Below are 6,718 nucleotides of genomic sequence, written 5' to 3' on the forward strand. Positions count from 1 at the left end.
GGGGCAGTGCCGGGACCGGTTGGCTCCACGGCAAGTGTCCGGACGCCTGTGTGCCGTGACCCCGTTAGCCTGGGCGAGTCAGAAAGGCTTCCCGGGGAGACGCCCGGAGCCGGAGGAGTAGCCGTCAGTCAGGTGACAGTGTGAGGTGCCAGCACCGTTCAGCCCGGCCCACGCCAGGTGGCAGCGGTGGGATGCAGCTGGACCTGCCAGCCCTTCGGGGTTCCCGGGAGGCGGCAGTGAGTGAGGTGGCGGAGGGGGAGCCCACTCAGACCTTGTCCCCGCCCAGCCTGCATGCCCAGGGCTCCTCCTTCCGGTGTGTGCTGTCAAGCTCGCCTAGCGGCTGTGCAGAGGAGCCCTCCGAGGGGCCGGCGTGGGGCCAGGCTGGCGGCAGGGGGTCAGTACGGTCCAGAGATGGTAAGAGCATTGGGGCAGAGCAAGTCAGGGATGGAGGGTGGAGTCAAGAAAAATTAGGGGCGAATTCGGTGTTTAGAGAAATTGGTATTTAGCAGGTTGAGATAGTTTGGCTGGAGGCAGGGCGGTGGTTCAAAACTTTGGGTTAGCACCACTCAGCTATTGGGGGACAAGTTGCTGAGGGGTGAGCTTTGTATCCACAGGACCTGTGTGGTGGGACACCGACTCGGCAGCTCAGGGGGTGGCTGGTGGAGGCCTGGGCTGAGGAGGGGTGCCCCCACATCCCTGTGGTGGGGAGACCTGCTCAGACAGCCCTGTGACCGGAGCCACTGGGCCTGTTCTCTTCCGCCATCCTGTGTGCTTCCCGCCCCCACCCTCGCCCTCGCCCTCAGGAGCTGCCCCTCCTCTGAGCCATGTCCCTGGAATAAGGTGCAGCCAGCACCCTGCACCCGGAGTCTCAAAGCTGCGGGGCCGCCCGCTGGCTAGACTGGCCCAGAGTGGATGAGGCTGGCTCGGTGAGTGGTTATAGGAGGGAGGCCAGGGTGCCTCATTTCTAGGTCTCCGGTGAGGGGTGCAGGCGGGGCTCCTCAGGGACTCGGGGAGAGGCTCTGAGAGGAGGTGGGCGTTGGGTTGAAGGGTCCGGGGGACCAGGGCTGCACTAAGCACAAGGTCAGGGGAGAAAGCATGGCGGAGCATTTCAGAGCCATCAGCACATACATGGTTCTTGACCACGAGGTCACCCAGGGAGAGGGGGAGGGAGAAAAAAGCAGTGAGCCAAGGGCAGCGCGCTGGACACTGATGGTAAGAGGTGGGAGTGGAGCCCAGCCAGTGTGGCTCAGTGGTCGAGCGTCTGCCCATAAACCAGGAGGTCACAGCTCGATTCCTGGTCAGGGCACATGCCCACATGGAGGGCTCGATTCCCCATAGGAGCAGCCGATCGACGATTCTCATATTTCTATCCCCCTCCCTTCCTCTCTCTGAAATCAATAAAAATATATATTTTTTAAAAAAGAGGCGGGTGAAGGAGGAGGAAGCTGGGCAGGAGGTGGAGATGCAGTGGTCAGGGCGGGAGGGAGAGGCTGCAGAGTGGAGTCCTGAGGCAGGCGGTGAGGGCCGGAGGAGGTGTCCCTCGGCCAGATGTGGCGGGGCCATTAGACGTGAGGTCTGCGGGCCGGTGACACGGCCATGTGGCCGTCCCGGGCGGGGAGCGGGTGGGCGGCACCCGCGGTGGGTTACAAAGAGGACTGGAAGGGGTGTCCCTGGGAGAGTGGGCTGTGGCTAGGGGGCCACAGAGGGGAGTGTTTGGGGCTGGGAGAGACCCGAACTCCTCTGCAGACACGCGGGTCCTTCCCCCGTCTGTGCGGGGGTCTGGGTAAGATGTGAGCAGGTGTTAAAACAAACCACCAACGGAGACCAGCCTGGAAGAGCCCCCGAGGAGACAAAGCCGTTTAGTCATGCAAGCAAGGCTTAGTGTGAGCTTACTGTGGGCGTCTACCTTGACGGGTGGCATTGCTTGTTTACGTTCTGGAATTCAGAAGCCCCATGCGAACTGTTTCCTGAGGTGGGTAAGAGGGATCGCCTGCCCGGGGCCCGTCACTCAGAGAATACTAATACTGCAGCCCAGTCACTGCCTTCTCACCGCGCGAGCTGTCTTTCTGGGGTGTGCGCAGTCAACTTGGACTTCTGACTGCTTGGCGACTCCCTGGTTTGCCTTCTGTCGTTTCTTTTTCTTTCTTCCTTTCTTTTTTAAAAATATATTTTAATGATTTTTTACAGAGAGGAAGAGAGAGGGATAGAGAGTTAGAAACATCGACCAGCTGCCTCTTGCACACCCCTTACTGGGGATGTGCTTGCAACCAAGTTACATGCCCCTGACTGGAATCGAATCTGGGGCCTTTCAGTCCGCAGGCCGACGCTCTATCCACTGAGCCAAACCGGTTTCAGCTGCTTTCTGTCGTTTCTGAGCTTTTGGCGGCTGGCGAGGCTAAGAGGTCAGCGATGGCATGAGAAGACCCACCAGCGTGGCCTGTGTTTCGCTCCTCCCAGACCCAGGTCTGAGGAAGCTGACCCCTGGGAGGACCATGGGACAAACTGCCCGCTGGGGAGACAGGCCCTGGGTGGAGGTGGCAGACCCCCCGGGAGGGATGGGTGTGGGGTGCACCTGACTTGGACGGAAGGAGGACTGGGTGGGGACAGTAAACGGCCATGCAGTGCCACCCCCAGGTTCTGCATCCTGACCACCTGATGACCGTTCACGGTGCCCTGCGCCCTTTTGGATGCTGTGGCTGTGGCTCGGGTTAAAGCGGCAGCAAGCACAGCCGGCCACACCCGCCCGCAGCTCCCTTCCAGGCGGGTCACCTGCTGATACACCGTGTCCTCCCAGCGCCGCAGGCCTGTCAGTCCCACCGGGTTTGCGGGGCTGCCGATGCGGGAACCGACGCTCAGGCTGGTGGAGTAACTGTCTAAGGTCCCGGGGCTGCTCCTGTCCCTGAGGAACTCATGGGGGACAAAAACCCGTGCGGAGTGCTTAGCCTCTGCAGTGCTGGGCGGTGCTGGGTGCTTAGCCTCTGCAGTGCTGGGCGGTGCTGGGTGCTTAGCCTCTGCCGTGCTGGGTGCTTAGCCTCTGCCGTGCTGGGTGGTGCTGGGTGCTTAGCCTCTGCAGTGCTGGGTGCTTAGCCTCTGCTGTACTGGGCGGTGGGAGGAGGCCCCAGCACAGGGAGACCAGGAGTGTCTAAACAAGCACAGGGCACCCTGAGTCTGGAGGCAAGCGCAGGGGGTGGAGGGAACAGGAGGTTGAGGTCGTGAATCCTAAAGGCCTTGGAGAGGGCGGCCGCCCACTGAGTGTGGGGGTTCAGGAGGAGGCAGAGCAGAGGATGCAGAAAGGTCAGCGTTGGTGTTGTGCAATGGAGGGGGCTGTCCAGCGGGGCTCAGTGGCCACCTGGGGGGGGGGGAGGAGAGGCGGTCGCTGGGTCATCCTGGGCCAGCGTCTAAGGGCCCCGCAGGGAAGGGCCCCTCCTCTCCCAACAGACATGTGGCCCCAGGACAGAGTTAATGCCACCTCCTCTTCTCCCTGTGTCTGAACTGTCTGTCCCTGGGCACCGCACACGGAGCTGTGCGAGTTGAAGTAGGAGTCTGAGTCGAGGGGCGCGTCCTGTCAGACTCTAGAATAGGGGTGTCGAACTCAATCAGAGAAGGGCCCAAAATCTAAAATCCAGCCTAAATCGCGGGCCGAATGGTTTACTGAACAGTCATAAACTGTCATTGTGATGGAAACGCAGCGGAGTGCAGTGATGACAGCGTGGTGCGGGCCACATTGCAAGGCCTGGCGGGATGGATTTGGCCTGCGGGCCTTGTGTTTGACACATGTGCTAGAAGGAAACGTACAAAGGATGAGCCTGGCTCTGTCGCCAGCGCTGGATACGATGCTAGCACCAAGGGAATCTCGCTTACCCCACTGTCCGGTTCTTGTCCCCGTGAGTTTCTCAGGGACAGGAGCAGTGCGTGGCGCCTAGTAGGCAACCTCAAATCTGTCCCACATCCTGGAGACCCCTCAAGGCCATGGACACAAAAGGGCCGCATGCTAACCTGACTGGCTCATGGAAGGCCTTGCAAACTCAGAGACCTAAAGAAGGCGCAAAGGATGGTCTGAAATGAAAACTTTTTAACTAAGAGCAGTTTATGTCCTAGGCCGGTGTCTTCCCTGAAAAAGGTCAATCTTTACCTTAACTGAGCCTGTCTATTGTCTTTCTGCATCTAGGATAACATATCTTTGAATGTTAAAGCAAATTTCCCTTTTTCGGACCCCTAAGCACAGGCACCGCTCTTCAGAGACCACACGTCCCCTCAATGTCACTGAGTTAATTGTTGACTGTTAACTATCCCGCACTCACCGATGTAAAAGAAGTGTGTGTCTATCGTTTTCCTCTATTCCTGCCCCAGAGGTTTCCCCACTTTGCTTTCTCCCACCTCCCTAACCTATCATCAGTGGATTTCATGTAACCCACATGTCTCCTCTTTTGATTGTGGTGTATAAAACAAGGTGCAAAACTGCCATTCCCCGGAGCATTATTTCAATCCCTTGAGGTTCTGCTTCCCTGTAATTGTCGACAGTTTGTTTTCAATAAACTCACAAAACTTCTTCACAGATTGAGTGTTTCTTATGTTGACAAGGGAGAGGGCTGGGGCTCCTGTCTCTCTGGAAACCCTGAGAGACAGGGTTTGGTCTCCTTTGGTCTCTGCTTCTCCCAACACATCTGTGTACACTCATAGACATACATATACACATGTACACACAAATACACATATATACTCACACATGAGCTCACACTCAGATGAATGTGTGCACACATACACACACTCACAGACACATATGAACACATACACACTCACAAGAGCTCACACTCTCATGAATGTGTGCATGCACACACACAGACACACACATGCACACGCAAACACACATACACTCATACAAGAGCTCACAATCACATGAATGCGTGCACACACACACACACACACACACACACACACACACACGTTTCAGTCAGAGCTGCCCTGAGCAGGACCTCTCTGGGCCCAGGGCCTGTCCCGGGGCCTCCCTGTGGTGTGGCCCAGCACGGGCAGCAGGGAATCTGCTCCCGGCATAATCGCTCCTAAATTTGTCCATGGCAGGTTTAGACTCAGAGCATAAGGGGCTGTTGGCTCTGGGTGAGCCTTGGTACCTGCTCTTAAGAAGGTTCTGGCTGCCTAAAGGGCGTGGCCAGAAATGAAGGAGGCTGAGGGCAGGGATACACAGCAGCACCTACTGTGTGCTCTAGACAATTGCATTCACTCTTCGTACCTATGAAGCACATTATTCCCCTCACTTTGTAAAGTGGAAACTGAGGTTCAGGTGTTAACTAGTTGCCCACAGCGAGGAATGGAGCCAGGCTTTGGGCCTCAGTGTGGCTTCAGAGGTCCCCTCAGCCCTAGATGGAATCCTTGTTAGCAAAGCCGCTGGGAGGAAGAGGCTATGTGGCCCGCCTGGCTGCTCTGAGCACATAGCATGCCATTACTCCGGAAAGGCACAGGAATCAACATGGGTCAGTGCTTCTGGCTTTTAGGGGCCCTTTGAAACCTATTTGGCTCAGCGGTAGAGCGTCAGTCTGCGGACTGAGAGGTCCCGGGTTCGATTCTGGTCAAGGGCATGTACATTGGTTGAGGGCACATCCCTGGTGGGGGGTGTGCGGGAGGCAGCTGGTTGTTTTTCTCTCATCGACATTTCTAGCTCTCTATCTCTCTCCCTTCCTCTCTGTAAAAAATCAATAAAATATATTAAAAAAAAAAAAAAAAAAAAAAAGAACCTGAGAGCTGGTAGGGGTTCTGGACCCTCCCCCACAGTAGGCCATTCCTGCAGAGGCACGCACCGACAGCATTGGGTACGATTTCAGGGGTTCAAGGCCCCTGAGGCCTCCAGTGGTTCCCCAGGTTGAGCGTGTTCCATAACAGCCTGATAGACGCGCAGCGGTGACTGTCCGTGCCCCGGCAGGACACACATCACAGTGCACGAGGAGGTCTGTTCCTGCACGCTCACTTCAGCCCCACCTTTAGTAAGACTGGAACCAGCGTGCTGACCAGCAGGTGCAAACAGTAGCTGGCTCAATCAGCAAGCTCCGCACACAGTTCCAGGAGGGGATGGCACAGGTGTAAATAGAGCTCCTCTCCCACGCATGTTGTTGAGTGGGGGAAAAGCATGTTGAGGCGTGATATGCACACACATCATTTATGCAAAATAAAACACAATAATAGCACATAACGATAGTACTTATCTCCTTCAGATGCAGAAAAAATATGTGAAGGCGTGTATAAGGGACTGGAGATACCCAAGATGCTGCTGTTACCCTTTGGGGAGGGTAGGAGGTCACAGGGGGCACAGCCCTGTCTACAGTGCCGTACATTTCTTACAAGGAGAACATATCCCTTTATCTGTATACTCCATACTAATTGTATTTATTTTTTATTTCAGAGAAGAAGGGAGAGGGAGAGAGATAGTAACTTCAATGATGAGAGAGAATCATTGGTCAGCTGCCTCCTGCACGCCCCACACTGGGGATCGAGCCTACAACCTGGGCATGTGCCCTGACCGGGCACCGAACCTAGACCTCCTGGTTCATAGGTTGATGCTCAACCACTGAGCCACACAGGCCAGGCCTTAATATGAACTTTAAAATGTGGCACACACATGGATTTATGGGAAAGGAGGAAGGGATGCTGAAAGAGGTAGTGTGGGGTAGGGAAAAGCCTTCATGTTGGGCAGCGCTGTATTCCAGTC

The sequence above is a fragment of the Pipistrellus kuhlii genome, unplaced genomic scaffold (assembly GCF_014108245.1).
Source record: "Pipistrellus kuhlii isolate mPipKuh1 unplaced genomic scaffold, mPipKuh1.p scaffold_m20_p_5, whole genome shotgun sequence".
Taxonomy (NCBI): Eukaryota; Metazoa; Chordata; class Mammalia; order Chiroptera; family Vespertilionidae; genus Pipistrellus; species Pipistrellus kuhlii.